Raw genomic sequence first — 10,580 nt, forward strand, 5'->3', positions numbered from 1 at the left:
ATATTTTATATATTGGTGTCTTGTCTTGGTTCCAATGTATTCATCTATTAGCATTATTGCAATGTATAATAGATTCTTAATTTTAATGCATAAGTTTTTTAATTTCTTCTAACTACTATAAAAATTTTATATTATAAACTTTAAAATACCTACATTAAGCTTTAACTACTTAATTCATTTAAATTATCTAGAAAACTTCATTTTGTTTTTATATTTATGTATAAATCCAAGTGACGCGTTATGCTTGAATTGTAGTGGTAATGAAACTGTGAAATGCATTAATATATAAAATGGACACTTACGCGACTAAGCTATCATCACACATTAGACTCTTCTAATATATATTCTATTATAATACTTGTTTTCATGACGTGTTATGCATCAAATTATAACATGGAAAATCAATTTAATATTTTTATAATATATATATAATTACAATAATTTTCATTATATTTATTGACATGTACAATCGATAAGGAGTAAATAGTGGAAATGATGGTGGTTCATCTTAATTAGATTGAGAAGTCGTTGTAAATGGTAATGTGAAGGGAAGTCGAGATACATAGTAAGGGAGAGAGAGGCTAAGGAAGGATGAAGGTTCTAAGTGTTTTGTTGTGTGTTCAATGATTTATTTGGTGTTGTGAGTGGATTTATATATAGGAAATAAAAGGTACCATTTGTCTTGAGTTTATTATCGTCAGAATCATATTATCTCCTCACAATGGCAATGATGTAATTTTTTAAGTTAGTGATGCGACATCTTAAAACGATTTAGTAATCAATGAACTTAGAATTTCATGTGCTTCTAAAGAATGTGGCTTGGTAAGAGTTCACAATGGTATCGCCTGTGTCTAAAATTTACCTGAGGTGGCATTTGTCTAATACGAACACGCACAAGAGGCTCAGGAACAAAGTAACAATATTACATTTATATGTATTTTTTAAAATTTAAATATAAATAAATATAATAAACATTTTAAAGCATAATATCATTAGAAATTGAATATAACATCTTCCTTTATTTTAATTTTTTATTTGCAAATAGATATGAATTATTTAAAATATGAAAATCATAATATTTTATAATAAATTTTAATTAATTATGTAATAATTTTAAAACATATAATTGATACTTTATTTGTAAGCTAATTTTTATATAAAAATATATTCTCAATTAGGTATTATAAAAATGAAATATTTAGAAAATTATATAATTTTTTTGCTTAATTAATAAGTTATAGTTTTTACAATTTTAATAAATATAATGTTATTTATTATCAATAACTGATTTAATTTTTAAAATTATAATTATTAAATTTGATTATTATGTCGCTAATCATTTAACATTATTTTATAGAGTATTTTTATTAATAATTTTATTTTAAAAAGAATTTTAATTCTAAAATTTGCTATGCAGGCTTAATGATAAAGTAACTCTTCTAAGTTATTATAATTTCAAAATTATATGTTTAGTAATAGTTGTATATTGTATTCTTAAAAATGTAAAAAAAAAAATTCTCATTTATATTAATAGTGTTGAAGAGAGGTAAATGTAAAAAAAAATTCTCATTTATATTAATAGTGTTGAAGAGAGGTCAAATCCTTCATGAAAAGTCTTCAAAGTGTCATCTTTTTGAAGTCAGTGAACCTCTTAACATATTTAGTATTGTCTCAGTAGAGATTTTGTCTCTCGATCTTGTGGCGATGAGTTCAATAAAGTGAAACTGTCTCTTCAAGACGGACCTTGCATAGTGCATGAACACCTATCAAGAAATGTAAGCATTTGCGCTTGGTAGGTTTTGAATCCATGCCTTTTAGCATATAGGGTAGTTGTGACCAACTACACTACCTCTTGAGCCCATCCCAACAAAACATTTTCCTTTTATTGAACTTGTAACACCCTAAACCTGGCCTAGAAGTCTAGACCGAATTTGGAATGCTACATTGATCACCAAAGTGATCGTAGGAAAATTTTACAAAACAACTTATCTCAGTGAACCAAAAGTATGTAAAACCATTTAATTATCAGTCAATAAAATTTACAGTAAAACTCAATATAAAACCCAAAATAAACGTACGCATGAAAATTTAAAACGGAAACTGTACCACAGTATTATAAAGCCTTACAGTTCAAAGTTAACCAAATAACAAAATCGTAACGGAAAACAAAACTGATAATTTATTTGTTTGCGAGACTGTCCGAGACCTCCGCGTGCTGAGTCCATGATAGAATTCAGAACTGTACCTAAAAAGGGAAACGGAAGAGGGGGTGAGCTACTCGAGCTAAGTGTGAGATCAAACCAGTTAAACTACAGAGACGGAAACAGGGAACTAAAAGCAATTCAGAAACATAACATACTTACAGAGCTAATCAGAACCAAGGGTACGTTCGAAACGGACGTACTGATAGACAGATATTTGTTAAAGCATATTAAAAATTATACTCAGCTACATAAACATAGTGCTATTCTACCACTAGTTTTAACTCAATCAGTTAGATACATTCAGTCACAAGTACCACTCGATAGAGTAGCAACGAATATTAATCAGTCACAGTAGCAATCTAGTCAGAAAGCCGCAGTCAGTGTATACAAAATTCACATAGGCACAAGTGTCTCTTAGTCGAACAATATCACATTCAGTCACAGTAACAGTAATTCTCAACTATTCACAAGTTCCAATTCAGTTAAACAGATCAATCAGATGCATATGAGTGCAAATGAGTTCTAAAAATACTCACCCACCCAACAAACACACTTCTTCGTCCCTCATCACTCCTCATAAGAGCTTTGAGCTCGTCCCACCAAACACTTCATATAGGACCTCGCAAAGCCCATCCAACCCTACACTCCATATGATGTCATCCCGGGTTGGCCGACAACGATGATCATCAGTAATGTCCACAACACTCCAGGTATTGAGACTGCCCTCGACCCTCTAGGAATTTGGGCTAACAGTATGCAGATAAACTGCCAGTCATGTAACTTACATAGCAAAGCTAGTGTATAGGCTGTACTGTGCAATGCGGTGAATTGCGGTACAGACATGCAGTATGAACTGCCAGATCAGATAATAGTACGTAGCATAGCTAACGTCCCTATGGTATGGTGCAATGCGGTAATCCGCTATACCGATAGGTCGCAATAAAACTGCCAGTTCAGTCAATGGTACGTAGCGTAGCTAATGTACATGCAGTAAAGTGCAATGCGGTAATCCGCTATACCGATATAATGTCACCCCAGGTTGCTCGGCAACAATGACCATCCGCATTGTCCATGACCCTCAGGGTGTTGAGATCGCCCATGGCCCTCTGGGTATTAAGGGTTAATAACCAACAAATCAACTGCCAGTTCAGTTCAGTCAATCTTCCTTCTCTTCAAAATCTAGCCCAAAATAGTTTATGCATATGTATGTATGTATGCAGTTAGATGTACACAACCAGAATACCGGTCTCAGGTAATTAGTCAAAAGTAGACATTCACATCCAATCAATCAGTTACAGAATCATGCATGTGCACACTCATCACTCGAGTTCAGTATCAAGCTTATCACACAACCAAACATACATAACACACATATCAAGCCCAGATTAGAGTCATAATTACCCTCAGCAAAGCTCCATCGAGGGTTGGAACACACAGAGTTGCGATTACACTTAAATTTGACCTAGAATCATTATTTGGCGAGATAGGGCCACACGTCCGTGTGCTCCAGCCGTGTGGAGCAATCCAGGCCATGTGGGGTACCAAAAGCTAGTGTAAAGGGTAGCACACAGCCGTGTGTCAGAGGCACACTCTCATGTGAAGCAGGGGCACGACCGAGTGAATAGCCCGTGTAACTCATTTTCCAAAATCGCCAAAATAAGGTGCAGGGAAGACACGACCGTGTGAGAGTCTCACACGTCCGTGCGTCTACCAGACACAGCCGTGTGTTCCGAAACACACGCCCGTGTGGGATCCTTAATCCCCAAATCAGCCACACGACCGTGTGGTTAGGCCGTGTAACTCTAAATCTCTGAATCCCTAATTCTCAAACCCATACGCCCGTGTGCCCAAGGGACACGGCCGTGTGAATTTTGACAAAATCCCCAAATCAAACACACGACCGTGTGGCACCCAATTTGGCTTGAAAACCTTAGTTCCTAAATCCACATGGCCGTGTGCCACGGCACACACCCATGTGGCCACTGGTGAGGTCAGGAAACCACCCCAAATAAGCCCCGAAAATGCCGATTTGGCCACCAGAACTGTCCTTAACCTTTGCCCTATCAAAGTATATCAGAAAGTGGTGATTTCTCATCACTTCCATCGACTAAAAACTCAAAATCAAAGGCTTAGCGCATACTCAAAAGATGCCGAATCAATAGTTTGCAAAATAAAAGAGAAGGTAAAATAGAGAAAGTTGTATCCTACACCTGCTTTGCAATCGGAGACGACAATCCTGTAGCCAAGAAGTCAAAATCGATTCTTTTGAGTATTATTATCAAGAGCAAAAAGAAAATATGCAGAAACAACAGAGACAAAGGAAATGGGGAACGTGAATACCCAAAAACAAAAGAATAAAAATTGAAATAGAAAATAACTTTCAAACAAATATTTTATTATTAACCCAAAACAAACAAAAAAAACTAAAATAAAGAAGACGCTCTAAAATGCGCACTCAAGGACTCGAACCCAAAACCTTAAAATTTATTAACACTCTATTTAACCACTAAACCAGCCGACCCATTCTGTCATTTAAACGCACAACTTAACTTTTGTTTACAACCTTCTCGCTGTCACTACACTCAAAACCCAAAACTTTCAGGCCAAAATTCGAGGCGTTACAGAACTTGACATCCCTTCAAGTAGGCTCAAGCACTTGATCTCTCTGTAGAATCAGGAGACAAGACCACGATAAAAAATAATGCCAAATGTGTTGAGGGATACGTTGGCTCCAAAATTGAAAACAATTTAAAATTTTCTCTTAAAGAAATTAATCTCCCCTTAACAAATAACTTATGTACGATTTTAAAACAAACTATATATAATTATTCTATTATGCATTTATATATTATAATGTTTTTAATAAATTATTGAATGTTGAAACTTTATTGTAAGATGAAAAATTTTAATTTAAAAGTTTAGAATTTAATGCTAAGTCAACCTAATATATTTTAATTAAAGTAATGGATTTAAATAAATGACTTCAGGGTGTAAAAAGTTATCAATTTTAAAAAAAAAAGTAATTAAGCTCCTCTTTTTTTCACTCAATTGAGCACTTGAATTTTAAAAATGCATAAAAAAGACTATCAAACTTCATCAAAAAAAGCAATTAAACCCTTGCTTCTTCTTTTTTCACTCGATTGGGTACTTGAACTTTCAAAATGCATCAAAAAGACCCTCAAAACTTTTCAAAAAAGCAATTAAGCCCCTACTCTTACTAAAAATTAGAAAAAAATAATAAATTTAGAAAAATTATTAAATTTTAGTAAAAAAATTTAAAATTTAAAATTTATTAAAAATTAGTATTTTTTATAAAAATTAAAAAATTTTATAAAAATCATAAAAAAATTAACGAACCCTAGTTTTTTTTAAATTAAGGTCATTATTTGTCGCAACAAAGCGAAATATGTGACGAAAAATGATTAAAAAATAAAAATCAATAAAAGTTATAGAAAAATTATAAAATGCTTCTTTTGGTACGATAATTTTTATAAAATTTTAAATTTCAATACATTAATAAAACTGAATATTTAAATTTCATTAGTTTTAAAATAGGTTAATATCATGTTAATTCTAGTTTTAATTTTTAATATATATGTTTAATTACATTTAAAAAAGTACATATTAAATAGGATTGCTTTATTAATTTTAAAAGTTTAAAGAGTATTTAAGTCATATTTTCTTTTGGTATTATTTTCAAATATTTATTAATTTAAGCTTAAATAAAATAATAAAGTTCCATATTTAAATAGAATAATTTTGTTAATTTTGAAAGGTATTTACTTTTTGTTACTTTTGAAGTTCACACTTTTAAATATAAGATGATTTATATATTTTGGCTTTAGTAATCTCAATTTGGTACTTTAAGAATTTTTTTTCTCAATTTAGGCTCTGTTTGTTTCATTGAAAATGGTTTCTAAAAAATAATTTTTGGAAAATGGCTTACTTTTTTAGAAAAATTATATTTTCTGGTGTTTGGATGAATTTATATAAAATATTTTCTATTGTTTGACAGATTTTTTTGAAAATATTTCATAAGAGTTGTTTTCAATGAAACAAACATGTATTTGAGATTTATGATAAGTAGTGAATTGATTACAAAATGATGTTAAGGTGAAATTATAGTAAATAATGAATCTTCATGATGTTAAGAATTAAATTGTAAACTTTGTGAAATTTATAATTGAAACAAGAGAAGTGATATGCATGAAAATTTGTTATGTGAAATAAGATATTATAATGAATTATTTGATTAAACTGCTTATATGGTGAAAAATAAATTACATGGCAATAGGGACTAAATTGAAAATTTTATAAAAGTTTAAGTGTGAAACAATTTAATATGTGAATGAGGAAATTATGATAAAAGTTTAATAAAAGTGTTATGAGATGATGAAATATGCATAAAATATTGTAAAAGTGAAATTGTGGAAAAATATGGAATTTTTATGATGACAAAGACTAAATTGTTAAACTTGAGAAAATATGTGGATGAAATAATAGAAGTGAAATGCATAGAAATTTGATATGTGAAACAAGATATTGAGATAAATTGTGTGATTAAAGTGTAACAAGAAAGAAAATTAATTTAATATGATTAATTAGTGAATATTGAACTTTTATGACAAAAAGGGACTAAATTGAAAAGTTATAAAAGTTTATAAAAAATTACTTGATAATTGAAGAATGTAATAGAGAATGTAATATCCCGGTGCTTTGACTTGATGTTCAAGTTGGGTATGGAGGTGTTATAGTGAATAGAGTCTTATCAGTTTGGAAAATGTTTTATGAAAAAAAAAATGGTAAGACATTTTACGGGAATAAAAAGGTACTTTTACGTTGACTGAAAAACATTTTATGTTGACTATTCTATTTTACATGAAACAAACATCAAAAACAGCTGAAAATGTTTTTCGTAAAAGCTTTTACGTTGAAACAAATGAAGCCTTAATATCTGTATCTGTAACCTCCCAAACTTGGTTTAGACGTTACAACCAAATTCTGTAGATTACATTGGCCACCGAAAAGAAAACGATCAAAGTTTATCAAATAGTCCAACAATACAAAAACAGTGAACATGTTTAACATGTATTTAGTCCAACAGTAGAAATATACATGCTTAACATGTATTTAGTTCAACAGTAGCAATAGACATGCTTAACATGTAATTAGTTTAATAGTAGCAGTAGGCATGTTGAACATGCAATCAATAATATAGAAGCGATAGTAATCGTAATAGATCATCTAATATACAATGACAATAGACATGTAATATTCACATATCATACATTATAACAATAACAATTTAGTCATTAAATCACAAATTTTAGCATATTCATAATATTAGGGACTCAATTGAGCAAATAAAATCTTTAAAAAAATCAGGGACTAAACTGAACAATTCACAAAATTCTGGGCAAAACTGAAAATAGGGCTCACACGCCCTTGTGGCCAGGCTGTGTAACAACTTGATGCCATGTGAAAATCGATATATTACCCTAAAAGAGAGACATGACCGTATGGCGAACCGTGTAATAGGTTGAGGTCGTGTGATTCACAAAGTCTCTAAAATCTAAGGTGCACATGGCCGTGTGGTCCACATGCCTGTGTGGGAGACCGTGTGGCCCTAAACCTACACATGATTTGTCCCGATTCACGTGGTAATGAACACACACTTTTCACCACAGGTCCGTTTGACGTTCCTTACGCTAGATTTTGGTCCGATTGACCTAGATTTGGTCCTTTCAAGCGGCATTTACACACAAATTAACAATTGGTGTCAAGATTTCGACAAGATTATGAAGGATTTGGCAAGAACTGTAAAAGATTGATTAATCAAACAAAAGATTAGCGCTAGATAGTAATATAACAGAAATACGGGATCTAATCATTGGAATGAGGTGCACTTACCGTTTCTTGGCAGTGATACAAATGTTATTGATAGAAACTACAAAATTAATAGGAAAACGATTGAACGGGGGATGATTTGATTCAGGAAAACAGAATAATCAACAACAATTAGGATAATGTTGAAAAGAAAAGAAAAAAGAGAAGAAATATAAAGGAGAAGCAAAATTCTACTAGGAATTGAAAGTGAAGGTGCAGAGTCTAATTGGGAAAAAGTAGGTTAAATACCTAGGGTTTTCGCGGCATAGCAAATTACCTACTGTTGTCGAATTTAAAAGGAAAATGAATGGAGAAGGAAGGACCTAAACTAAAGACCACTAGGAAGAGAAACTAAATCTTAACCATCAAGCGTAAGACTCATTTTTCATTTAATCATTTCTTCTAACATTATTTATTTCGGGGCATTACAGGATTTTTCTTTTGTTTATCTCATTGTTCCATCTATGAGTTTTTGTTAAAAAAATCACTTTAGCCATTTAAAAGTTGCCACATCTAAAAAATTAAAATTCCCTAAAATAAATAATAGTACTGCATAAAAATCCTGAAAATTCTAAAAATACCATAAATTCCTAAAAGGTCATAAAATCATAAAAATTTCTTTAAAGAACCCCTAAAACTCTAATACATAACTAAAATTTTGATATTTAATATATATAAATTTAGATTAAAAAAAGTATAAAGTTATTAAAAGTTGATTTTAGAATCAACCTGGAAACAAAAACATTTTTAATAAATTTATGCATTCTTATAATTCAAAAAATAATATTTTCAAAATAAATTCTTAATTTTTTTTGGAATTTTAGGGTTTTAGAATATTTTAAATTTATGATTTTTTTAAAGAAATTACTTTTAAGTTTCTCATAATTATAATTTTTTTATAATTTTCAAAAATAAATTATGAATATTTTGGTTTTTTTTTAATTTTCTAGGTTTTTGGAATTTTTGAGGTTTTAGGAATTTTTTTGAATTTTCTGATATTTTTAAAAATTTTAGACAATTTTTTCCTTTTCTTCACACTTGGTAGCATTTCATTGGTTTACTCAACGTTTTTTATAATGAAAAATTGGATTGGGGCGATGAGTTAGTCGGAAGGAAAGTGTAAGAGCCAAAGTGATTAATTAATTCTTGAGGTACCGAATTGAGATTTTGTGTATAGTACAGGTTCAGAAGTACGTATTAAGCAATATTTTTATATTAGAAGAATTTAAAATGATTTAATAACTTCTTATAAAAAAATTTAAAATATCAATTGCCACCTTAGAGGAAAAGGTACTTATATCAGCATTTAGTGATAAAAAAATTAATTAGATTTTTTTATTAACGATAAGCATTGTTGACCAATTTGATTATTAATAGATGTTGATGTAGTTAACATAAATAATGATAAACTAACCCATGATACCATGAAAATAAATATATTGACAGAGCATGCCCTATTAACATATATTTATAAAAAAATTAAAAATTCTTAAAAAATTATTCATTTTTTTTAAAAAAATTTACATATAAAATAAATCTAGACATATAATCGTCCAAGTTTGACTCAATGTGGATGTTTGTATGTATAAAGTTTCTTCTATATATGATTCAGAATATTATAAATATATATATATTAAAAATTGTAAATATTATAAAATTATAAAACAAAGTAAAAATAGTTAGTAACACATACAATAAAACCAAAATATCACACGATCATATATATATATATATTACGCACGTATATTCACAATATACATATGTGTATGTATAATAAAAGTAACAGGTATTTTAAAAAAAAGTGATATAAAATAAGAATACTAATTTGAATATATGTGTAATACATATACATATATTTGTATAAAATTTCTTATTAGTGTGAATAGACTTTTTGTTTTAATAAATGATTATAAATTTTTTATGATTTAGAGTTTAATATTGTGGTGGACATCTTTTGCAATGCTCCACATGAGAAATAAAGATTCTTGCTGACCACTGAGAATACAAGTTTTGCATAGACAATAATGCTTTAAAACCCAATTGATGAGATTAATAAAAGGTAGTTTGACCTTTCATTTATATGGCAAACATGAAGAGAGGTTTGAAATTTGCAAATTGCACCCAAAACTCCATCCCACTTCACCCAACTCATACACTAGGGTTTTACAAAGATTTAAATATTTTAATTTTGAGATATTAAATTTCTATTTTTTTCATTTAAAAATTTAAACCCTCCATCTAATTTTATTGTTAAAGTTATTAGTGTGGCAATTATAAAAAGTAAACATAATTTTTTCACATTCATTATTTATAATTTTTATCAATTTCATCCTTACTCTTTAAAAATACATGGGAAATAATAAAAAAATTAAAACTCAATTTTTTTGGTATTTTCAACAAAAAATTAAAATTAAAATTATTCATAAAAAGAGAAAATAAAAATAAAATAAACCTTAAAATTCTAAAATAAATTCCAAACTTCTTATTCTT

This window comes from Gossypium hirsutum, chromosome A05 (genome assembly GCF_007990345.1).
Source record: "Gossypium hirsutum isolate 1008001.06 chromosome A05, Gossypium_hirsutum_v2.1, whole genome shotgun sequence".
In the NCBI taxonomy this organism is placed as follows: Eukaryota; Viridiplantae; Streptophyta; class Magnoliopsida; order Malvales; family Malvaceae; genus Gossypium; species Gossypium hirsutum.